This window comes from Anguilla rostrata, chromosome 4, assembly GCF_018555375.3.
Source record: "Anguilla rostrata isolate EN2019 chromosome 4, ASM1855537v3, whole genome shotgun sequence".
Classification (NCBI taxonomy): domain Eukaryota; kingdom Metazoa; phylum Chordata; class Actinopteri; order Anguilliformes; family Anguillidae; genus Anguilla; species Anguilla rostrata.
This window is the reverse complement of record NC_057936.1, coordinates 4409037-4435269: the sequence shown is the minus strand read 5'-3', so window position 1 is coordinate 4435269 and position 26233 is coordinate 4409037. Positions and strand designations below refer to the sequence as shown.

The window sequence follows — 26233 nt, the reverse complement described above, 5'->3', positions numbered from 1 at the left end:
GGTTCACGGTGCCGTACGACTATGACAATGACCTTGAACGAGGAGGTGACCGCGACCTTTTTTACGATCCGTGCCGATGTTGCAGACGTGCGTTTGGGAGAGAGAGGTCGATGCGACCCAGGAGACACTCTACCGTAGATACTTTCGGTGCGGTAGATAAGAGTGTTGGGGCGTGAGTGTCCGTAAATGTCTGTTAAGACATGGCAGCCTCTGCCTCTGCTCATAATCTTTCACAAAAACCGAAGCAGTACATTACAGTTATATACATGAATATCGGCACACGTAAGCATACATACATATACATGCAGGTATATTCTCTTCTTACTTTCTCTCTCGTCCTCTCTGTCCCTCTGTTTCTCCTTTTCTCTTGGCCCCTCCCTCTCTCTCCTCCACTTTTCTCACTTTCATTCTCCCTCTCTCTCGCAGTCTCCAGAGTGGTTGTAATCAGCTCAGGAGAAGAGCTTCTGAACCTGACATTTGTCAAGCTTGAGAAATAGGGAGCGGGGGGGGGCGGGGGGGGTTGGGGGATGGAGCGAGGGTGGGGGCAAAGTCAACAATATCAACATCTGCAGCAGATTTACCATCCAGATGTCGCGTGCCTAGGCACCGCATCTTAACGCGTGTAATCTTAATGCGCGGCGCGGTCGATGGGACCCGCGTGCCGCGTCCAGAGCCTCTCAGCTCCGCCAATCATTAAAAGCCCAGCCTCTGCTGCCGTCAGAGCGAACGACTTCATTAATGACCGGCCCGGATCAAAACCAATCAAAACTGCGCGTGACCTTCCAACGTGGAAGAAGCGCTCTAATTGGGTCAGGCAGGAGAGAAGGGGGGAAGCGGAGCCATTCACTGGCCTGGTAAAACTCCCGCCTCCCCCCCAGACCCCACCGTGCCCCCCCCCCGCGCCCCCGCCCCCGCCCCACCGTGCGGACCGCGCGGCTCACGCACAGACGCGGTCCGATTACTAAAAGCTGGCGCACTCAAAAGCATTAGGCCAGATTTGGCGGCAATATACCGTAGCATTACGTGAAATCCTTCACGGAGAAGATACTGGACGTACTTAACAGGCACAATCTCTTAATTCGGTCACTGAACCTGTTGTAGCCTTCCACTGCCTCATAGAACAAAAACTGAAAACAAAAAAAATAAATAAATAAATTAAATAAAACGACTTTACCTGATTTACATGGATATAAGCAGCTGCACATGCTTGCCCCCTTGTTGACCGGGGGCCATCAGAGCATGCTGTTTGGGGGGGGGGTGTGTGTTTGGGAGTGGAGACTTTTTGCTCCATTTGGCTCGTTTTGGGAAGGGGGGGGAGATGGAGGAGGGGTGACACACCAACAGCCTCCTGCCAGGGTTCAGGCTAGCAACCCCCCAAACAGTTAGCCCCAAAATTTGGGGGTACGCGCTGGGTTGAGAGATGACATTAAAATATTAACTAACGGAACATAACACAAGTAAATGCAATCCATCGCCTGTCACACCAGTCGTACTAAGCACAGCAGCTGTTACACACAGTGCATGTTAATTGCATGTTTTAATGCACACAAGGATGAAGGAGAGTCACGGTAGCTGTATTCCTTCCTTTAGTAGGTCAGGGGCTCAGACAGTGTGGAGAACCATTGCTCTAGGAAATATTAAATTTTATTTTTTATTATTAATTCTTTTAAATCCGTGAGTTTTTAAAAATTTTTATCATTTGCTTCACGCAGCTCGGGATGAACAAAGTAATTAAACTATTTGTGGGATTCAGACTGAAAGCTTTTCGAATAATCCTGGACATGTAAAGTATGCTAAGTGGTACTCAAGCTGGGGATCTATTATTAGATAATAGCTCTTTGTGGGGGGGGGTGGGGGGGGGGGGGGAACCCCCTTGGTATTAGAGAGTAGAGCAGGAAATGATGACTGACGATAAAAGAGGCGCAGCGGTATCATATTTGTGTACGGCTAATTGAAAATGACACGGAACAGAACTCGGTTATGTCGAACAGGGTCAGCAGTGAGTTGCAGAGCAACCAGACCCAGGTAAAACACACATTTGAAAACATCCCAAACAGACCTGGGGTCAAATAACGTATTTGTTTTGGATTCAAATACCTTTCTACAGGTCTTGCCTGGTGTATTGGAACCAATGAAAAAGTGCAAACCCCGCCTTCTGGTCATATTGGCAGGATGAACCAGGCAAGATCAATAGAGCACAGAAAAGCATTTGAGTCCAAAACAAATATGTATTTGATAGGCCAGGTCTGATCCCAAAGTTACTGTTCTTACATTATCAGCTGATAAAATGGCATATTATTACGGCATATTCAGTGAGGAAATCTCAAACAGTTCAAATAGTTTTGTAACCCAGGTCTGTCAGGGATACTTAATGGTTCACGATTAGGTATCCCTGACAGACCTAACCTACCTACTTTGAGGAGCTTTGACCCAAATTAGCATCGTGTTCAGGATGGAACTGCAGTGCACAGGCCTGTACAAATGGATGCAAAGACCGTATAAATGGATGCAAATACATCCAGTGAAACTGCATTAGAATTCATATCGGAAATAAAAATAAAAAAATGATTTGGAAGCAGGGACGCTAATCTTGTCTCCATCTTAATGCGCAACCCTTTTATCTCATCCCCCCCCCCCCCCCCCCCCGAATGTCAGGAGGAATTGACATCAGCTTTCCAGGATTTGATTTGCTGGAAGTCAAGCGTTTATTTATTTATTTAATAATTTTTTTTTTCCGTTTCTGAGGGTTAGAATAGCCATTATCCGCCCATTAGCTGCCTGGATGTCGGTTTGGGCCCGCGTCCGTCCGACGGGAACACGAGCGGATTTTCGAGACGCGGAAACGCGGAAACCCGAGATCGCCGCGCCGGTGTCCGCTTTCAGCTCTTCGCCGCGCCGGTGAATTAGCGCGCTCTCGGACCGCCTGTACCTCGCGGCGCGGCCTGCGAAATGGCACCTGTCAGCTCGGGGCCTTTGAAATTCACGACGGCGATGCGCGGCTCGGAACGCGGACTCGCTAACGCAAGCACGCCGACAGAAATAAAAACACAAGAAAAAAAAGGGACGATTTTCTAACGATGTTGGACTGAGAAGCATTTCAGAGTGTCATTTAGGAAGTCCTGGGATTCTTTTGGGAACCTGACAGGAGCAGAATATATTTTGGAGGCACAGAACAGTTTTTTTTACGAAACTGCACATGTATATGACAGCGTGATGGCGTAGAGGAGGCGATAAGGAAAAGCGGGTCTCTGAGGATCTCCGGGATTTATAATCCGCTTAAAAAAGGAAACTAATTTTTGCTAATTGGAAAATGAGGTTGGCGGAGAGGTCCTTCTGTCTCAGACTGTTGGGAGGACTGCAGGGTCACTGTGGTGCGCTATCCCGCTGTTTGAAGGCGGGGTCAGTTTGCATCACAAACAAGCGACTTGATTGACAGCGAGGAGGAGGGAGGGGCAGAGTAACCGAGCGGACGGCCCTCACTTAGGCGCGGTGCAAAGCATCATGGGATTGCTTGGAGGTCTAAGGGTGGTTGTACCGAAGTGTGCCCCTTTTCAGACCCCCCCCCCCCCCCAAAAGGGTTACAGGCCATGTTTTAGCAAGCAGGGAGTCAGCAGGGCTTGCTAAAAATTCCGCTGGATCAGCATTATGTAAACCTTAAACTGGTGGGTTCAATGGTGTGGGACAGTGGGTGCTGGCTGAGGAACACCGTTCAAAAGTGAACAGACCAGCACCCAGCTGTGCTGCAAAGGTTAACCTGATCCGATAGGACACAAGCAGGATCAATAACGTTTTGTTATGATTGTACCTGCATTTGATGACTTGGGGGTTTTCCCTTTGATCCTTGGATATATAATGGGAAAAAGTGGAATGGTTCGGGGAGATCTCGTCAATACGACCTCCCGCGCGCCATTCGCGTATAGCCAGCTCACTACACACACACTTTGCACCGTAGTGTAGTGCCATAATTGAACATGCTGTACAATAGATTGCACACACTTTAGCCTGGCATTCCTCTTTGACTCTCACCACTGCACACCTAGCAGTTTTAAGGTCCTAACATACACACAGAACTCAGGATATCTGCACCCCGTAGTCACTCGCCTATACGCTAGTGTCGTAGCAGGAGACACACTTGTATTTATGCAGGCTACACACGTCTACCAAGATAGATAGCGATCCGTATAGAGCCACGCTACTGGCAGATCATTTGTAATCTCCAATGCATAACTCTTGGCACAGAGGAAATATTAAAACGCTGCATCTCAGATAACCCGAGATATCGTTAAATTAATCCCATTCCGGTACCGCCGGGTACGGCTGCATCGGGTGTTTCTGTTTCGGTGTATCCGAGGGGGATTCTTACCGAGTGAAGGGTGTGTCAAGGGCATGCTGGGAACAGGAAACTCTCGGCGACTGAGATTTTCTAAAAGACAGGCGACGCATTTTAGTCAGAAAACCTATTAACAATTCACCTGAACAGTTTATGATGTTGTATATGGTATCATTGTATTCCTCGAAATCCAGCAAAAACATAGGAGTAGACATCACCTATTCTGTGTTATCATGTTTGGTTCAGGAGATGTGATGCAAAATACACAATTTGGTTATGGCGTTTTTGCGATGGCTCCATTTCTGAAAATGTTCAGGGCCCCAAACTGTAAAAGTGCACCAAGTTTCATGCTTTTATAAAAAAGTGAACATCATTTTCACATATCACCTGGACTATAATATTCGTACATACTGGAGTGGTTGCACGAAATGTGAAAAATAGACCAGTTAGACCACCCTCCACCATAGCCAGCTGTCGATCTGAAAATTGGCAATATGGCCATTAGCGGGAGGGCCATTCACAAAATTTTCCAGAAAACGCGGCGCGAACTGACAGCCGGGGCCAATCGCAGGCCTCTAAAAGCCCAATGTGTGACTGTCAGCCATATGCTGGGAGAGTTTAGGAGGACGACTTGCGGGAAAAAAATATCCCATTCATAAAAAAAAACCGACAGCGGAGATGGTTATGAAACGCTAGCATAATTCTTGCTTGCTGAACAAGCTTACTCTACAGGGTTGGAGTCCTGATCGATGTGGTCACTTCTGGCACTACGATCCTTACTTCACTCTAGTGTTTCTTTTGCGCCTCTACATCATGAAACCTATGCACTTGTTGTACGTCGCTCTGGATAAGAGCGTCTGCTAAATGCCTATAATGTAATGTAATTCGTCGAAGACGGCAGAACGCAGAGTCACGCCGAACGCGGAGGGATTTAGAGTTCGGCGTCTCGTACTTCTGTGATCCATTTAGCATCCTGCCGCCGCGGTCTGAAAAACTTAAATGTCACCGACGCCAACCGAGCATAATTTATAACGAGCGTAAATAATTAAACGGCATCCTGGAAGCACGATTCAGTAAGCTCGATGTCATTAACCGAAAAGACTAAGATACTTAGAGACATATTTACCTCACATTTGTCCAGTGAATAAGGAGTGGCTGTATAGGTATATTTGTGTGTGTGTGTGTGTGTGTTTTTGTTGGCACTTTTCTTTGAATGCTCCTTTATAAACTATACAACTTCTCCGCAAGCGCTACATAGCTAGTTCATAAACTCTACATAGACATTCATATACGCTTACGTCAGTAATCCTAAATAGGCACATGGCGTGCGTCCCTTGTTATGTCATTTGTAATGTCACTTGTGATGTCAGTTATGTCACTTGTTATGTCACTTGTAATGTCAGTATTGCATCAGTTACGACATTAAGACACTGCATGCCCATTTGCGGTTACTGACATGAGCACTTATGAATGTTTATGTAGTGACTGCAGAGTTATACCACTCTAATGAAGGACCATTCACAGAAAGGGTTAACCGTATTGATATGATTGTATTGCAGAACCACCTCAGTCTGTCCTTGCCATCCCCCTGTTAGAACACTCATCTTGATTGTGTCAGCCAGGATAGCCCATGTGATATTGATAACGCGAGCAGTGTGTTGCCCTGTTTTAAATTCCAAAAAACAGGAGAGAGAGAGGCTTGTTTAAATATACTGAATTTCGGAAAACAAGGTGAGAAACACTGCGACTAAATTAAATTTTCCGTTTAATTTGTTTGCACGGATCGATGTGTTGATTGTGTTGTTTTTATGACAGTAGTCAAGCTCTTAGGCGGCAAACCGATTAAGACATCAGGATGAGCGTAAACCTGTCTATTTAAGGGGGGGGGGGTTTCTTGGAGCAGGTGAATGTACGGCAGGGAAACAGCATTCAGAGTTTCTCTGGATTCTTTTGCTCAGCAGTTGATCGTGCGAAGCTGCAGACTCGCTCTCATAGTGCAGAACTGCGTGCACGCAGCGGAAGGAGAGTTGTTTTCCCGAGCACGCCCCCCCCCCCCCCCAACCCCCCCCCGCACCCGAGCTGTGATTTAGATCTCGCTCTGCAAAGAGGGGGGGGGGAGAGAGGGGGGGGCGTTCCGGCTCATCCGTCTCCGACGGGCCCATTCATAAAAGTCGAACGCGAACAGCAATTCTGTTTGTCCCAGAACCACCTTCCCTGAGGCCCAGGAAGCACTCCGAACGTCGTCCGGGACTCGCGCGCGCGCGCAATTTCACGCCATCGACGGCCAATCACGGAGGCAGCAGGTTTGTCTGCAGCCGAGTCACACGTGCGATCCTGTTCACTCACCCCAGCCGAGGAATACATTCGGACAGAACAGTGCTTGTGGTTTGGGGCTGGTTTTTTCCCCTACTGTTACTCCAAAAAAGCATCTTTGCGACAGCGTTCTGTAAAAAAAGCGCTATACAAATAAAATTGATTTCATTTCATTTGAGTGTTTGCAGAGCTATAAGGTACAGCAATCAGCGATGCTACACTCAGATTTTGACCCCAATTTTCCAACAGAATCATAACATTCTCTTGTGCTACAGGCAGCAGCGTACAATGGTGGCTTCGGAATTGGCTTTGTAACAGAGTGGTTGCCGGTTCAGTTCCTAGGTGGGGGCACTACCATTGCGCCCTCTGGCAAGATTCCTAACAAGAACTGTTTTTGTAAATATCTGGATGTATAAATGAATTGTGTGTGAAAATATAAGCCTTGTAAGTTGCTCTTGGTTGTCTAACGTCTATTAGACAGTCATTCCAGTCTACTCTTTATCTGAACAATGGCCACATCGATCGATCGATGTTACCGTACAATATGCTAACCCACTGTTCCCTTCTCAGTACACTAGTGAGTTATAGTTTTGTAACTGCGGGACGGAGCACAAGGCCTCTCCCCTTTTTAACTTCAGTCTTGACCCGAGCTCTTCGAATTTTCGAATTATTCCATACCATTACATTACATTACAGGCATTTGGCAGACGCTCTTATCCAGGGCGACGTACAACAAAGTGTATAAGCGTAACCAGGGACACGTGTGTTGAAAACCCTAGAGGGGAAGTACAGTACCAAGCGCAGGGAGCGACCGCGTAGTTTAACTTGGACCCAGTAGGTTAACCTGATCGACACAAACAAAAGCAGCAACAAAGCAGTCTACGCAAATACTACAAGCAATAAGTAAGTAGGCACATTACATTACATTACAGGCATTTAGCAGATGCTCTTATCCAGAGCGACGTACAACAAGTGCATTAGTTCAAGGTGCAGAGGTGCAAAAGAAACACACTAGAGTGAAGTAAAGATCGTAGTGCCAGAAGTGACCACATAGATCAGGACTCCAACGCTGTAGAGTAACCTGTTCAGCAAACAACAATCCTACCAAGTACAAACTAGCACTGGAATCACATTTGCCTAATCAGACAAAAACAATCCTGCCAAATAAAAACTAACGTAATCGTATTAGCCTAAGGCACGAGTGCAATAACTAAAGTAAACTAAGATGAGCAGCTTGCCTAGCTACAAACCTACGCTTCCGGACAATGGATGCCGGGCCTCAGGCGAAGGCGTTATCACGCATCGCACGGATTAGCGCCGCTTCTCGCGGGATCAGCCCGCGGTATCCGACACCGCCGCGGTGATCGGCAGGCAAATGGCGACGCGATCAGGAAGAGCGCGTCCCGTGTCGCCGTCGCTAACGAACTGAAACCAGAAACCCTCAAAAGGCGTCACGTGCGGGCATTTCAGAGAGAGAGAAGAAAAGAAGAAAAAAAAACAAAACTAACCTGAAGCGGTTCTGATTTTCCGGCTGGGTTACCGTAGGGACAGTGGGGCGACATAGCTCAGGAGATAAGACCGATTGTTTGGCAGTCGGAGGGTTGCCGGTTCAAACCCCGCCCTGGGCGTGTCGAAGTGTCCTTGAGCAAGACACCTAACCCCTAACCCCTAACTGCTCTGGCGAATGAGAGGCATCAATTGTAAAGCGCTTTGGATAAAAGCGCTGTATAAATGCAGTCCATTTACCATTTACAGTGACAGTGACGTCTGTGACGGTGGAGTAATTCAGCTCAGAGGGCCTGTTATGTAAATGCTGAGGCCTGTCGCTCTGCAAGCGACGTAGAGTTAGCATCGTCTCTGCCTGTCCTTTAGGGGGGGGACGTAGCTCAGGAGGTAAGAGCGGTCGTCTGGCAGTCGGAGGGTTGCCGGTTCGATCCCCCCGCCCTGGGTGCGTCGAAGTGTCCCTGATCAAGACACCTAACCCATAATTGCTCCCAACGAGCTGATTGGTACCTTGCATGGCAGCCTTTCACCGTTGGCGTGTGAGTGTGTGTGTGTGTGTGTGTGTGTGTGTGTGTGAATGGGTGAATGAGAGGCATCAATTGCTTTGGATAAAAGCGCTATATAAACGCAGTCCATTTACCATTTGAGCGATTCCGGCTAATGAAGGCGATCCGAGCGATTGTCGCCAAATCAGAGGCAGATCAAACGCACGGACGCGCGCGCGTGGACCGCTGAGTCCAACCCGGCTTCTTCCCGCGGATCGAGCGCACGGGAGAAAAGCAAAAAAGAAACAAAGGCAGAAGAAAGAAATGGAAAATGAATTCCGAAACGCTCCCAGAGAAAGCGGAATGACTCGAATGAGATCAAATGAAGGGATATTTGCTAATAAGATGGACTGCATTTTACTGTGCCCCAACCATAAACGACGGGCTCTCACATTCCGTACATTGGCAGATATGAAATAGATTCTGCGAAATAACATAAGGATTTTCGGTCTGTTTTAGTGAATCTGAGATACCGCAGATACAACTAATAAAAACATTAAAAAACAAATCCTGTTCAGGAACCAGAAAATATGTTGGTAAGCACGTATACCATGAATCAAATGGGCGGAGCAGAAAGCGTGCTTGTTCGCTGAATGCCTACTGACAGCAAAATGGAAATGGAATTCCAAAACACTCTCAGAGAAGGCGAAATGGAGGCTTTCATTCAATCGCACATTTTAATCGTCCTTCACCGGCAGACCGACGGGTTTGGAAGTGCGAGGCTCACCCGCCCGTCGTCCACTTAGGGGAAAATACGACCTTGAAAAACTCCTTTAATGGGTCACAAAGAAATGAGGAGCCACGCATAGCGCAGATACCACAGCGAATTTCTCTGGATTTTGAGCCTGCAGTAAGATCTGAGGCACAGACAGTGTGGGAGAACAGAACCACTTCCGCTGGAGGAAAAAAGAACTGTCCTACTGTGTCTGTTAATTTTGTAAACTGATTTGTAATGAGACGCTGAAGACTTGCAATGTTAAGCGTGTGCCATGCAGTGCAAAATCAACATTCCCTGACCTGCACTTTCTTGTGACATACTTTATTAAAAATACAGACCAGAGTCTTTCAATTCTAAATTACAGAATGCTTATGGGTAGATTTTTATTTTTTTTTTTTTTAAACTGCTGAAGGTATTAAGGGATTAAAAGTTACACCTGGTAGTGCATTGTATAAGCACTGAAATGGATTTAGGGACCGCCACATCCTGAAAAACCAGGCAGGAGAGTAATACTTTCTCTCATAATGTGGCTGATCGTTAAAAATAAATCGCTACAATGTGTGCGGTAGGGTGCTCAGGCATTAAGGTAAACCACTTCCTTAACAACGCTGCACTGGAGAACCACCCGGAGCTCTCTGAAACCCCATTGGTCCGTTTCAACAAGCAGGTTAGTGACCCCCCACACCTCCCACATCCCACCTCACCATCTGCTGTCAGGAACCAGTGCATGCTGGGAGCTGCCTGCGGGCGCATGATTGATATTCCCCCACCCCCTCACATCCACCCCCCTCCCCCCCCAGGGTGCGGTCATGAGGCAGGACGCAGGAGGGGTCAAAGGTCGTGGGTGGATAAATTATGTAGGCCGGAGGCACTGAGTCCTCTCAGAGTCAGCCAAAAGCAGCGGGAAACACCATGGCAACAGAATAAAGACACTCCCCTCGACAAATCCGCCCCGGTCTTAAATCCTCAACGCGGCCTGTTTGGAGCCACCGCAATGCATTCTGGGAGTCACGCATCACAACATGAGCTGTGTAAAGTTGTTACAAACTACAAAGTAAAAAAATACCTCTATAAATTGAAATCAAAATGGCGGAGGGAAGTAGGTCGTTTTGCAGGTGGAACACAGGTAGAGACCATGCCAAAATGGAGGCAAGCATAACATGCACTACATATGAAGTACAAAACATGGAAATACACATTCCAAATGCTTGAATTTAAAATACTGCTGGTCTCCCCCGCACCCCCGTCCCACACTGAGCCTAAAGCAACCATTACGTGGCCGATGAGCTGGGGAGCTTCCCCCCCCAAAAAAAATACCCAGACCCTCACCCCCAAATACCCATACCCCCTCCCCAGACACGGCCCCATGCCACAGCCCTACCTCCTCCCCGAGCCATGGACCCACCCACAGCCCTACCCCCCCCCCCCCCCCCAAAAAATACCCACACCCCCACTCCCAAATACCCACACCCCCACCCCGACCACAGCTATCGCCCCATCCACAGCCCTACAGTCCCCCCCTCCCCCCGTAGCCATGGCCCCATCCACTGCCCTACCCACCCAGCCATGGCTCTACCCATTGCATTACATTACATTTTTTTAGCAGCCACTTTTACCCAAAGCGAAGTACAAAAGTGTATATCATGGTCATTGGAACAACTACGGAACACAGGTTCGATAAGGTACAGTACTCACTTCGTACAGCTATTCATAGCCAAGAACACGGTTCAGTTCACGCAGTGAACCCATAGCCACACCCCCTATTTCTGGCCACGCTCCCCCAACCCCACCTTCAGCCACAGCATCCATTTACAGCCGGTGACACTGATCATTGATGAGTGATATCCAAGCACGTTTTAGGCACACTTACTTACTGAACACGGAATGGTTGGCATGAGTATGGAATGCACAGCACCGAATGGAATAAAACTCTTAACCTGCTTATTCTGCGACTGCATTCCAGGGGGTAAAGGGTTAAGTGACACCCCTGGATCCTGTTTAAAAAAAAAAAAAAAAAACTTTAAAAAAAAAAAACTGCCAAGTTGACCAGTTTAATCTGGGATGGCTTCTCTTTTTTTTGCACTGTCCTTTAATGGTTCGGATTGAATTCACTGAGTCAGCGTGGGTTTTTAGCAGGTCTTTAAGTGCTGTATTCCGCACACCATATTTTGAATTAAGTCATTTTTTTTTTAGACCCGTCCGAGCCCCACGGTGCAGCGGGACGGATCCAATTATTCAAGGAACATCTCAGCAGGCCGGTAGCTTGGGGAAGATTGGATGAGCACAGAATATGTACCGGGACATACTTTTCAATTACATTCAGAGACGGTTTCTGCCTCCCACCCCTCCCCCCCCTCGAAAAGAAACGGGCGGTACAGCTTATTCCAGAAATTAAAAAAGGCATTCGTTCCGAAATCGTGTGATAGAGGAGAGCCTTTAAAACTATTCGGCTGCCGACCTGCAATGTAATGCGTCGGCACAAAAAATAAAATTAAAATAAAAACAAAAACAGCAACAACAAAAAAAAAAGTTGCTGAAGCGTGCGTCTTGGTGAACCTGGGTGTTGACGGTCAGTCCCGCTGGAGATGAAGAGGAACGCGTTCTTCATCCTCTGACACAAAGTTCAGTTTTTGGAGTCCAAGAGTCAAAGATCGGCACTAATGAAATATTCACCGTTATTCTTTAAAGACCGGTCAAAGGGCGGGAAAAAAAAAAAAGAATGGCGATAACTTGGCAGGTGGGGCTAGGTGCTGACTCAACGTTTAAGTTCCTCTACTCCAGCACTTTCTGGCTGTGAGTCTAATCCACCTTTCTGAGCTCCCCCTGTGCCCCGTATGTCTGAGAATTCCATTACCTGAGGGACAGTGAGCGAGGTGATCTCAAAACATTTTAATGGCTGTTATTATTATTATTATTATTATTGCACTGAAATAATCAATTAACAAATTGTGTAATGCACAGTTGTTGTGGATTCTGAAACAGAAAGGGGCAGTGACCCAAACAGAGAGAGTGAGTGAAAGAGTGAAAGAGTTAAAGAACAAGCAAGACAGCGAGGTTGAGAGTGAGAGAGAGAGAGGAGACAAAGAAGAGAGAGCAAGAGAGGGAGAGGAGAGAGAGCAAGAGAGAGGGAATGCGATAGAGAGAGAGAGAGAGAGTGGGGGAGGAGAGAGACAGAGACAGAGAGGGAGAGAACTGCGTGACCCTGCCTGATTCCTCTCGAGGGCATATGGAGTGTGATGAGAAGGGGCTACTCACAGCACAGATGGCCCCCGGGGATCCCATGATGCCTTTCTGCGGAGCACGCGGAGGCCCCTGGGATCCTGTGTGTTGCTGAAGCAGCTTGTTTTCCCGGCCGCATCCCGGTGCATCCTCCAGAGCAGGTGCGCGCGCGCTCCGAAAATTAACGGTCCCTGCGCTACCTATCCTTACCTGCGAGCTCAGCCTGCGCGTTTGTTTTTGTGCCGAGTGTGTGTGTGTGTGTGTGTTTGTGTGTGTGCGCGCGCGCGCGCGCGTGTGTGTTTTACGGCCCCTGCCTGTCGCGCAGCCTGAACATATATTTAATCTGCAAAGCAAGCAGATTAGTGTTGAGATTGTCGTCAGCGGGGCGAAGCAGATGCGCCAATGAAAATAACTTATCGTGCAAAAAACACAAACGGTTTCAATTTTGTACCGCAGAGTGTTTATGGAAAACATATATAAATAAAATGGTGATTACGTTGATTATAGGTTATTCTTTCTGCAGTTTATTAAAAGGGTGATACGCAAAACATGTATAACATATGACAATTTATTAGTCCATTTAAAATCTATATAAACACAAAATACATCTGTTTAAACGTGCATTATAGCACACTAAACTGTTCTCAATTTATACTTGCAGCAAGCAAAAAATAAACTGCATTCCATGTCATATTAATTTACAATGTAATTATAGTAAAAAATAGAATTCAAGTGTTTTTAATTGGAAAAAGCCGTTTGGTGAAACTCCCTTTCATCAAGGTAATTAAGCACAAACAGCTCTCAAGCTGTTAACGGGAAAACAAGAAGGGCAGAACTTTCCGTCGTGTTGTTTCGCAGACGCGAAGCCTCGAGTAACGCTGGCTAACCCATCCCTCCCCTGGGAAAAGTGCTCTGAAGACAAACAAGGTCTGCGTTTGCGTGCTACTAATAGCACGGTTGCTATTGTTAAAAGGCATCGGGCGAAGGTTTCCAGGCAGTCGGTGTCAGGGGAGTCCGCCGAACGACTTTGGCATGTCTTTTCTGGGCGCGTTTCGGAAGAAAAGTTGTAAAATTAAAAAGGCGAAGGAAGAATTGTATGTAAATCCGCAAACCATTTTGGGGTAGGCTACTCAAACGTAAGAAATAATTTGTTGGTATAGTAGCACAGTATAGTAACGAACTCTTTTTTTATATATATAATTAAATGGGATCAAATTATATTATTCATTTCGAAAATGCCGCGATGCATTTGGTGAAGGTAGGCCTACGTATGCACACACGCACGCGAAAACATGAACACACAAAGCCGCGTTCGTCGATATCTTAAATAGAGAACGCTCTTTCTCCAGCCAGGAGACTGGTGTCGAGATTTAGGCTGGCAGCTGCTCCCCATAATAATATACACCTGTCATTCCATCAACGTCCGTCTCCCCGCAACACCCAATGACACATCTACTCCCGGCAGAAAATATTGCGGTTGTTAAAGAAACCGCCGGAGGCAAGGTCAGCCTCTACCTCAGCCCTGACTGGGGGGACTCCTCGCGCCGTGGCGTTCTAACCCCAGCCCTATTAATCGAGAAACAACAGCAGAACCGCATTATTACTTATTAATCCGCTTCCAAATCCCCCGCAGTTATAGGCTTCCTCCGGTTCCGCCAACGGACAGCGGAGATTATGGCGTAAACTTCCCCTAATTAGCAATTAAAAGGCAATACCACAAGGCAAAAAAAAAAAAACAATTTAATCTCTGCTGGTGTGCCATATGATTATTTTAATGAAAGGTTTCGCGTGCACGCTATTAGCTAGAAAGCTTCCCAGCTTTCAACTGCGCATGTTAATTTTCGCAATGTTGTCATGGCAGCCCCCCCCCCCACCCCACCCCACTCCCCACTCCCCACTCATTTCAATTAGTTTATTCAGAAGCCCCCTTCCGGCGTTTTCCACAGTATCGGTAGATTACTGTATATTAACAGTATGTACACATCTACCGAGCTGCTGCCTGTTGACAGGTGTTTGTGTTGCCCTGGGAGACGGGTCAGAGAGACGGCCTGTCAATCCACCCATCCCTTTCAGAGTCTAGTGTTTAGATTGCTCTCCTTTTTTCTCCCAGATCTATTCTTTTTACAGCATAAAGCCATGACATGTAGGCACTTACTGGAAGGTCTTCTGTGGAGCGATTTACATAAGTGCATACAATGATGAGCTGGTGCCACATCGTTAGGGTCACAACCGATAAAAGAGTTGGGAAAAAATCCAGGTTCAGCCAGCAAAAGTCCGCCCCGCTCTTTTGTTCCACCTGGATTTGCTAATTAGCAAATTGGCACAATTCTTCAGCCAGGAGGTAGAACTGAACAGTGAAATCAGCAAATCAGCTGGCTGTTTTTCATGGGTGGAAGAAACACATGGCAGGACTTTTACTTTCTGACCCCTGGACTTCTCACCTCTGGCTGTTAATACATAACTTACTTAGGAGAAGCACATAGATCAGGGGTTCACAACTCTGATGCTGGAGGTCTACAGCCTGGTTTTTTGATCCAAACTTCTGACAGGTCTATAAACTACACTGGTTCACTCCTGTAGTTGAGCACAATAAGGCCTTTAGGATACCCTTGCAGTCTACCATCAGTAGTTGGTGCTTATACAAATGTCAGATCGAGATCACTGAGTAATCAAATAATTGTTATTAATTAAGAGCAGAGGTTGGCACAAAATCCTGAAACGGATTAGCCCGTGTAGTGCCCCCCCCCGGCATGGATGAACCAACAGCAACAAAAAGGTATGTGCCGGGTGCAAGAGGGAAAGTGTGAAGTAGCAAATGGGCCTGTGGTTGTGGTTTTAGACGTAGCAGAGGTGGGGCTAGTAAAGCCATCAACACAGGAACACACAAGTCCAGAGCTCCACTTATTTACCTCACAAATGAGAGAAAAATCTGTCTGTCTCTCTGTTAAATCTGTTGATTTAAAGTCTCTGCTGAAAACCTAAAGAAGGCTTTTAGGTTTTTAGCTTTTTTTTGTGGACTGCCTTCTTATATTTATCTATTTTATCCACTCAAGAGTTTGCCTGCACGTCACCCTTTAAATGCGTCGCCCCTGTTTTTTCTACTGTGACGCGCTAAGAGCTGGTTGTTTCTTTGTGTGACAGGCGCACAACGAGTAGTATCGTTTCAACCCCCCCCCCCCCCCCCCCCACCAATGACAAGATGCCCCTCATTTTGACAGTCGTGTAATCTCCCACTCCACGCCGTCAGGAGAGCGCAGACAAAGAGCCCTTTGGCTCCTCGTGCAATCAGGAGCGTCTGGTCTGAACGGAGAAGACTATTTGCATGGCATTGTGGGTGATATTGATGGAAAAAACAGTCATTCGGGGCATAATTCCCCACAGTGTGGCTTCAGTGATTACTGACGCCACTCTGTAATTTCCTTAGCCAGGAAAGGTTTCTCTCTCTCTCTCCCAACTTTGGTCTGAATATTATTGGAAATGAACACTTCTTTTAAAACTGCCAATAATCTGTCTGTAAAATTCCAATTCAGTGCTCTAGAACTCCATTGCTCTCAGTTACGAGTAGCAAATGTTACATCAGCATTAGAATGCTCAGTGAAGAACAGTCTAATCCCATAATTGTGATGTCACACCTTGAAGGGTTATAGAGAAGGCTCGAAGTACCTCGCCCGGCAGAAAGCTCTCCTGTAACCCTGTAGGCCCTGCGGATCGATGTTGGTGACGCAGCCAAGCTCCCGCATTCGGCCTGTGGAAGCCAGGGGAGAGAGAGGGGAGGGGAGAGAGGGGACGGGAGAGTGGGGAGAGAGGGGAGGGGAGAGAGGGGAGGTACCGTCTGGATCGATGTGTCAGACCCAGGAGCCTTAAACGCAGATCCGGGTCGGGTGTCGCATCACAAAGTCACAGTAGCCGCAAAAAAGCCAGATGCTTTCGTAGCACACAGACGCGCGCGAGAGAAGCCCCCCCCCCCCCCCTTCTCCAGCTCTCAGACGCGGGGAGTGCTTTCCCTATTACGTTACCCCGGCTATTTTCAGCTACAGACACGTGGCCTTCCGGAAGCGTCCGCCCGGAGTGGCGGCGCGGTGAGCGATGACGGGACGCGTCCGTGAGGGTCCGGGGCGTTCCGGAGCCAAGGAGCCAGAAGCCCCGCGTGTCCCGCGGGAGGGGGAGGGGGGGAGGGGGCGCGAGACTTCCGGGAAAGCGGCCCGCGAGTTTGTTTGCCCGAAGTGAGGTTTTAATAGATCGCGGTAATTACAAGCCTAATGAACTGCGGTAATAAAATTCCTGTCGGTGATGAGCGATCGCTGTGCGAATGTGGCGTCACTCTCACAGCTACATTTGCGAGGGGGGGGGGGGGGGGGCTGAAGAATTCTGGGAATTCTGTGTGACAGGGACTCGTGTAAGAAACCTCATGGTGAAAGAAAAAAAACAGGACAACCGCTTACAACTGCTGCTAGTCTTTCTGAGATCACCCTCACACTGTTCATGAACTCTCATTCTCCACTGGGCCTAAATGCAGGTCCTAAGCACTCAAAAACAGCACGCAGAATCAGTGGCATAGCCTCGTCACCAATGTTCTAGTGAGTGATTGTTTTCATTGCAGTTTTAAGCTTTTCAAACAAAGACAGAATTAGGCTGCCATTGCTGCATTCTGTTACATATGATGTGTGTGAGGGTGTGTGTGTGTGTGTGTGTGTGTGTGTACTGATATGAAAAGTTAAAAAAAAGAAAGACATGTACTTCGTTAAAAATTAAGGACTAATGTAGAGTTGAGTACAGGTCTGAATACTGAGTGGAACTGTCCATGGTGCTGAAACCTCAAGAGTGACGGCCAGTGTGTGTAGATTCAGTTCTGAACATACGGTATTTTCCCTTTGTGGAGTAATTATGCAGCACATATTTTCTACACAGTTACATTCCAATTGAACAGGACACGTTCAAAGGCGTCATCCTATGAAAAATGATATGGAATAGGCTGCATCACGGACTGCTGAAATGATTAAGAAAGGCCCTTTTGAGACATCGAAAGCGGATTAGTATGTGCGGAGTGAGTCGTGTTCATTTTTTAGCTTTCGAATGTGCCGCGTCTAATCTATCGTTCAGGGACATTTCACTCGGTTTGCGTTTCGCGGCTTATTCTGTCCCGCCTCGCTTGTTGAATCTCTGCGCAGGGTTCCCCTATTCCGCTGTTCCGCCTAAAATATGTACGGTGTGCAAAGGGCATTCATTAAATGCGGGCAATGGATAATTAGGCCTCTTTAGACCGACTCCTGGGCGACATTTGTACTATGGTGACCTTGCGAAAGGAAAATATAATGTGTGCTTAGTAAAAATGGAGGCTGATTTTCTTTGGGGCAATCAGCTGCTACATAGCAACAGGAATGACTACAGAAACTATGACTCACCTCGTGCATGGATGGAGGACCGTCGCAACAGGATGTATGGTTTTATCCCTTTCCTGGTTTTTACACCTTTATGGGCTGGCTTGTGGAAAGGGAGAGAAATATCAGCAAGGACTCTACTTAAAAGATAAGAGACCATCTTTCACAACTCAATGAGAGCTTCTTCACATGTGGTCTTGTTGCACCGATTGATACGCACTATATGCACTTGTGTAAGACTGCAAAACCATATTTCAGCGATTAAGCCTTTAAGGTGTAGGACCGAAAATATGTGATTAGAATGTTCTTCACCAAAGATTCTAACGCTGATGACACAGTCACTACTGGTAACTGAAGGCAATGGAGTTCTAGAACTATGATTTAGAATTCTGGAAAAAAAAAACATTCCAAAAGCCTACTCTTCAAAGGGTTAATGTGAAAATGCATTCCAGGGAAACTATGTTGCTTCTGGAAGATGTGTTGCTGGGCCAGTAGGTGGCAGTCTTCTGTCAGCGCCTCAGTGCCACAATAGGAACACTGTACTGTAGGAGACACTGAATTATTGAGGAGACATTGAACTGAGGTTCTGACTCACTTTCCTTGCAAAAAAATCTAAAGCTGGCCACCATCATCATCATCCTCAATCTGATTGGCTACACAATCCCTTCCATTTCCTTGACACTTTGATTCTCCAGGCTGTCAGAGCAAAATAAATTTGACTTCTCAGGTGACTTACCTAGTTAAATAAAGGTACAAACACCTGCCCATAGCAAACTGCGAACAAAGACCTCAACAATCAAACCAGAGAAATACCATCCACTGTGTTTGTGCATGTGTGTGTGTGTGCGTACCTGCGTGCGTGATCCCTCAAGGATTTTCTCTTCATTTTGAATATTTAAACCTTATTAGCATCTGTATGGAGCATTATCTACATGCATATCCCTTGATAAAAGACACATTCACCACATGGTATTTTAGTCTATGAAAAACAGCATCTTAATGCCAAAAACTGAAATAAAAATGACACATTATTACCTGGTACAGTCTGCACTGAATCCCTCTATCTGGATGACCGATTGGATCTCGCGCCTGTGTGACTTGTCGAGCACCGGCTGACGTGTGCAGGAGGCGGTAAAAATCACTCACAGCTGAAGCTTAATTTTGGAAGCCGCGGGATGGGACCCGGTTAACGCGGCCTGGCCTCGTCGTCGTTCGTGGAGATGGATGAAAGCGGCATTCGGCAGCCTAAATTACACGCAGATTAAAGGCTATTAAACCGGCAAATGCCACTTACTGGCATAAACAGGCAGCGCCATCAACATAAAGAATAAAGCGTTATTATTCATTCATTTTCCTCCCCCCCCCCCCCCCGGTGCAAGCGCGTCTTCTCTTCGTTTAAATGGGCCCTATTTTCATCCGGTCTTCCTCGCAGTGAGAGAGAATGGGCGCTCTGTGATTGTGAGGGTCTATTGACGTTCGTCATCCTCTCCTTGAGCTCAGGGGTTTTTTTTTTTTTTTTTTTTAAGTAGAGTTTGCTTAATCACTCAGCTCAGCCTGTAACCCTGGATGTTAAACAGGTCTTAAGCTCGGTGTGCCTTTTCTGCGGAGTCAATCCGTGCGGCACAGATCAACGTACAACCCCTGCAACCTGAGAGATGACGCTCGATAGACAGCAAGGGGGAAAATATTTTTAAAATAGATTTTCTCTGAGTTGAAATGTTGCGGCGGGCAAAGTCTACAAACCACAAAGCACAAAGACTAACATGCTCCAGGAACCACTTAAGTTCCAGTGGTGGGTAGCTCCAGCCCACTTTCAGTTCCTACCACTTGGTGGCAAAGGGGCTACGGTGTTCATGTCAGACAATAAGGGCCGGGTTCGAGCTTACCTCTTATGCATGTTGCCAGTTTACCATGCCAATGCACTCCCATGGTAAAAACCTGAATGGGCCGGGTGGTTTTTTTTCTCACCTTTTCATGCAGAACATTAATTATGAATTAATTATTAATATTAATACATGCTTCCATTCATTCACTTAGTTAACACAATCTGGGTGGACAGTCCCTGTCCAAGAGTTACGTACAGTGCCCTTAATTTGGAATTTAAAGAATCCTGCACTTAACGTTAATGGAGAACCCTGTTTGAATAGGAGGAATCAGCATTCCCATTGGCACTTCAAGAAGATCTGTTAACCCTCCTGTTCTGTTCATTTTTTAGGTACAGCAAAAATGTTCCCGGGTCAATCCCCATACAGGGGGGGTTTGCAAATACATGAAATGAACCATTTTCATTTAAAATGTTGATTACACTAATTAAGGCCAGTAGAAGAAGTTTCATACTGAAAAAATAAGTATTTTTCCTAGATTTTCAAACTTTAAAAAGGGTCAATTTGACCCGCAACATAACAGGAGGGTTAAACAGAACAAAACAAAAGTAAGGTAAAATGTGTAAAAAAAAAATGACCCATCTTTTCTGGTGGAATGTGGCTCATTGGCCAAATGGTATGCAATGCGATTCCTCTTTGCCTTTCAGATTGCGGCTGTTCTTCCTCCTTTTTGCAGGTGACTTTTGCTTTCGTTGGGTGGAAGCAACACATTTGCAATTCGCACAAGGACAGTAACTGAAACAAGTCATGTGCTCTGAAAAAAACGAGTGAAAGTAAATAATTCATATACATCTACATATCTGTAGTGGATATAGTCTGTGTCGAAGATTCATTTAAATGAGCACTTTGTATTCTGCATAGTAACAGTGCACTCAGGTCAGACAGCAAAAGGCTAGAGCTGTCCTGTAGCTTTCCACAGCATGCTTAGTAAGAGATCTCCAGTTTTAGGGACACTGACACCGGGGAGGTTGCTGGCACATAAAGCGCCGCTGCCTGGGGGCGCTTCCCATGATCCTCGGCTGCACGGAAGCAGCCCCTCGTTTGATTTAATCACCCAAAGTCGCTCAAGGTGAGCAGTGCCGGGCTGCTGCTGCTGCTCGGACAAATGCGATTTTCACCTGGTGACTCACACAAAACGTCGGGCGGGAAAAATGGCGGTGCATGCGCAAGAGCGGGACTGGATTAGCCCCGGCGGTAAGCATGGGACGTGACATCCCGCACACCGCTCTTCCCTGCAAGAGACGCCGCCGCCGCCCGGCGGGATTACAGACAGCACAGGGCCTGTATTCATAAAGCATCGGAGGCTAGGAGGACTGATCTAGGATGAGCTTTGCCTAATGGATAAGGTTGGGGATATGGAGAGGGGAAACTTTTATCTTAGATCAGCAGTCCTGCTGTGAGATGTTTTATGAATACAGGCCCTGATCCTAGATCAGCACTCCTATTTTGAGATTATTTATGAATACAGTCCATAATCCTAGATCAGCACTCCTATTTTGAGATTCTTTATGAATACAGTCCATAATCCTAGATCAGCACTCCTATTTTGAGATTCTTTATGAATACAGTCCCTAATCCTAGATCAGCACTCCTATTGTGAGATGTTTTATGAACACAGGCCCTGATCCTAGATCGTCACATCTACTGCAAGATGCTTTGTAAATGTTCACAATGATCTGTGATCAGCCTTTATCTCATAATGACTAAGTTTATGATACGGACAGAGGTAAGAGTGCTGATCTGGGATTAGTACTTCTACTCTTGTATAATCACTGGCCCTGGTCTTGGGTCAGTTTTTCTGTTTAAGCTCATATTGGACATGGACAAGAAAAACATGTTCCCAGCAACGAAAGCAATTCAGTTATGATAAAATTCACACCACTAAACAGTTAAATGTTATCTAGATATAATTAATACCAGTTATACTGTATATTATCTGGATTGACAGCCAAATGGAGCACATTTTTTAAAAGCCCCTCCCACGCCTTATCTCCTGAGCCTTCAACCTTAAAGCAGTAATTTTCAAATTACACTTCTGGTGAACTACTGGACCAAAAAAAAAAAAAAAAAACTCAGTAAATCAGGGTGTACCGCCACCCAGCTTCCTGGCATCCTGGACGTCCGGGACACAGGAAGTCTTCTGGTTTTCAAACTGCTTCAGGAGCAGTTTGAAAGGCTCTGATTGGCTGTGGAGGCTCCAGGGTTCCCCCCTCCCCCCCCCCCCAAAATCTGCAGCTATTTGAAAAAGGGGACCGCAAAACTCACAACAGTCACTGCAGCCCTCCAGGACTGGGGGGGGGGGAGGGGTTTGACAACCCCAGCAATAAAGCTTATATTAAACTGTATGATGCGAGTAATCCAATATAGCCGGCACCACATGGGCATATGTTTTTTTTTTTTTTTTTTGCTTTGTTTCATTACTGGGGCTTGTTTGTTGCGACCGCGTCAGCAGAAGCGCTCGGCGTAGCTTGGCGGCGGCGGCGGTGGCGGTGGAGGAGGAGGAGGGGGAGAGGGAAGCGGAATCGCGGCAGCGGAACTGGGACGCGACGGGTTATTAGGTCAACGACGAAAATGAATTGGAATTTCTAAGGCGAGGTAATCAGGTTACACCTGGAGTGGTGGTGGAGGGGGGGGAGGGGGGGGAGGGGGGGGGCACCCATGGAACAGTCATTCATTAACCCCCTCCCTCACATGAGAAGGAAAGGAGGTCTCAGAACCACGGAAACCTTTTCCTGGGCCGTCCGGTCGACAGGAAAATGAAAACGCACGCGGCAGCATCCTCCGGTCCCCTGGAAAACGGACGTGTTGGAGGCCAGGAGTCAGCTATGGCGAAATGGAGTTTGGGGGTTTGGGAAAGTGTGAGCTGTGCATTCGCCCCCCCTCATTTCTCCTCCCTCGTTCCTCCTCTGTGTATGATCATTTTAGCAAGCGGTCGAAAATAAGAAAAGCTGTAGAAGAATGGAGGAGTACCGTGGTTAGAGACAAGAAGGACATGGTGCTCCTATAAAAATATTGCTCACAAACGCGAAAAACATCATACATTGTGTGTTGATACGTTAATATATGGTTCCATAGCAACCATACACAGACATAATATGGCACTGCTGGGTGGCTCATCCTGTTAAGGCACTGTTCTACTGTGAGGATGGGTGCTATGGTGTGGCATCAAATTCGGGACCCTGCCATGTGACTAAACAAGCTGTTGAACAGCGATGCTAACGCAGTGTTTACTGAAATCCAGGTCCTGTGGGCCACAGTGTCTGCAGGCATTTGCTCCAACCATGTACTACACCACCTGATTTCACTAATTATTTTACCTCCTCGGTCCTGGAAGCGAGCTCATTTGTTTAAATCCGTCAGGTGAAGTAGTGCATGGTGGTAGCAGAATATTATAGTCCCCTAGGACCTGGAGTTGAGTAGCCCTATGCTAAACAATCAGAAAAACAAAAGTAGCTGTTTTTTTCCATTTGGCTCAGTGTCACATTGGATTTATTTTTAAATGCATGTTTTTTTTCCCTGGGATTTGTACCGCTTCCTGTTTCGTGTCACCAGCATGCTAACTGCAGTCTGCTCGCATGCAAATGCGAAGCATAAAAATACGCATTTTACTCTCACCGTGAGCGGCAATTAAAGTGTGACTGCATACAGCACATTGAATAAGAGCAAACTAATGAATTATTTATTTTCTTGGCAGACACTCTAATCTAGGACGACTTATATTGCTTACATTTTTTAGACATTATCCATTTATACGGATGTATATATTTATTTTATTTTTTTGGTTTCTTTATTGACTGCCTCTTGAAAAAGAGCCCTCATCTGGTTCTTAACCTGCTCAGAAGGAACACGGGATCTGCAAATACGATTCATAAAATTAAAAAAAAAATTTTTTTTTTAACAATATATCAGAACTTGATTTGACTAAAAGTGTGGATCTCTCATAGCAGGTGAAAAACTAAGAGCCTCGAAGAAGCATTTCTACAGGTACATGTTGTTTTAGAACAATCAGGACCGCTCAAGATAATGAGCAGCGGTGTTTATTAGAAGTAAAATAGAAGGTAAGTTAATCATTAATGACACACTCAGATGCGGCATGTAGTGTGTGTAAACACATGAATGTAAGACGACATCACAACAGAGCATTGCATCAGTCTGATGTAACCCTGGAATTAAAAAGAGAGGAATTTAAAAATACAAATGTTGCGCACCAATGAATCACACACACACACACACACACACACACACAGACCTGCAGCCTGTCGTGTGGCAAATCAGAGAAGAGTAAGGTTAAATGTTACCTTAGAGCATTTGCAACGGCAGTCTGAGCCACAGCCTGGTCCAGCAGCATTACAGAAAGGGGATGAAACCGCCCTGTGCAGCCCCCGCGGTGTAGTTTGACCGGAGCGGAGTCAACAGACAGACAAATTCAGCGCAAAAAAAAAAATAATTTCTACGCCGGTTTCCTCTGACAAAGCAAAGCTCTTTTTTTTTTTTTGTAGGCCCTGGTAACAAAGCCTTTTGACACACGGTTGGTTCTGATCACACGCCCTCCTGTTTACAAACCGTTATCTGGCCGGGGTTTGCAAGGAGGACCTGGTCCCAGAGACATCGTGCGGAACTGTCTTTAAGCCTTTTTAAAAAAAAAATTTTTTTAAATCTAACTTTTATGCGACAGACAGAAGTCTGCACTTTTAAGGGAACCCTGCAGTCGGTCGTGTTGGAAGCGGGCCGGTCCCCTCCCTTAAATAAGTGAAGGTTTTCGGTGTGACAGGCACAGAACAGGAGTTCACTACTCTACCGGAGGTCCACAGGACCTGAGCTGGTGGGGGACACTGCACAGCTTCACTTACTGCGAGAAACTTTTTGTAGGCCACAGAGGGGAGACTTTTTTGCCTGTATTTGTCTGCTTGAATTAAATAATTACAACCCCCCCCCTCCATCCCAATGAAAAACCAAGGCTTTGAGCGAGTTAAAGAAAACTATACTTCAGTACAATGAACTTTATACAAATTTTGTGTGTACAAACTTTTTTTTTTTTTTTTGGTACACCATGACACATCACCCAGTCGCCCACAATGCACTGCGGCGCTGCGCCTCCTCAGGTGCAGCCATGGGAAGTGAGGGGAAAAGGTCACGCAGAGGTCGTGTTTTGATGTCGGCGGAGCGCACCCCCGCGAAGCCTTCGGGCCCAAGGTTGTTTGCCGGTGCTATAAATTTAAGGCGAGGCAGCTCGCCGTGACATTGGAGCGGGGGCGCCAGATGGTGATTATGGGGGAGAGGGGGCGGGGCCAGAGTGTGCTGAAGTAAGCATAAATCTGCATAATTAATCGCCCGCGCAATTAGCCGCACCGTGCCGCGGTCCGACGCGAGCGTCTTGACCGCGATGGCCTCAACGACGAACAAACTTGACTTTTAACTTCAAGCCGCAATCTAAAAAAATGAGTTGAAAAGTTCCATACGTTAATGCAGTCCTGCCTGGCGTGTCGATCGGATGATCAAACGTAGTGTAAACCGTTAAAAAAAAAGATGTGTGTCAGGTTTGAAATCCAGTTTGTACATTTATTACAGCTGAATCTCATGACATTAGGCGAGCAGAAGCTCTCTGATCTCAGAAAGCACTTGACAACTGAACCTACCTTGAACTGCTTCGATCTTTGAATATATGTGAATTCGAAATAGTTCCCCCCCCTTCCCCTGCCCCCCTTGTGATCTTCCCGATCTGGGAATATGCAGTGATTCCGGCTCTTTCCGCTCCAGAGTAACAGACGTGCGCGCGCGTGTGTGTGTGTTTCACTGAAGAAGAGGGAAAAAACATCTGTTACAGAAAAGCTCCTCAGGAAGACTTGATCTTTTGAGTTCGGGGGGGTCCTCTTTTGGGTTTTCTGCATGAAAAGCGTTCCCCCGCGGCAGAGTCGGCACAAACCCAGCACCTGCCTGACTTTCTCATTACTCACGGATCCCGCTAACCTGTCGAGTAGCGGTATTGGGGGCCCTGGGGTGGGTGGGGGGGGGGGGGGGGGGGGGCGCTGTGTTTGGCCCGGGTTTACAGCCGCCCAACCCCCCCCCCCCCCCCACATTTTATGAGACATAACACTATTTCAACACAATTACATTTAGATGTGCGCCAAATTAAGCTAAATCAGCTGTACTGTGTTCACAACTGTCGTTCTTTTGGGGCTGTTGTTCCAGTTTTGGGGATTTTATAGCTCCAGAATAAAAAAATTTGGGGGGGGTTAGGGTTAGGGTTATGCTGCTGTAATACTAAATAGTGCAAGCTCTGTTTCAACGTGCTCTTATTCTGGCATGGAATTCTACCAGGGGCGAAATAGCTCAGGAGGTAAGAC

The 26233-nt window shown here is 46.7% G+C and overlaps 1 protein-coding gene and 1 long non-coding RNA gene across 4 annotated transcripts in view; one reads left to right on the top strand and one right to left on the bottom strand.

The window, feature by feature from the left end:
* Positions 1 to 26233, top strand: part of pex5la (peroxisomal biogenesis factor 5-like a) — a 99774-nt gene that overhangs the window by 13482 nt on the left and 60059 nt on the right. The window lies entirely within an intron of this gene.
* The window catches only part of LOC135252267 (uncharacterized), a 33031-nt gene continuing 31749 nt past the window's right edge, over positions 24952 to 26233 (bottom strand). Inside the window, exon 3 of the long non-coding RNA XR_010329377.1 lies at positions 24952 to 25319. This is a non-coding gene — a long non-coding RNA (uncharacterized LOC135252267). The remainder of the gene's footprint in view (positions 25320 to 26233) is intronic.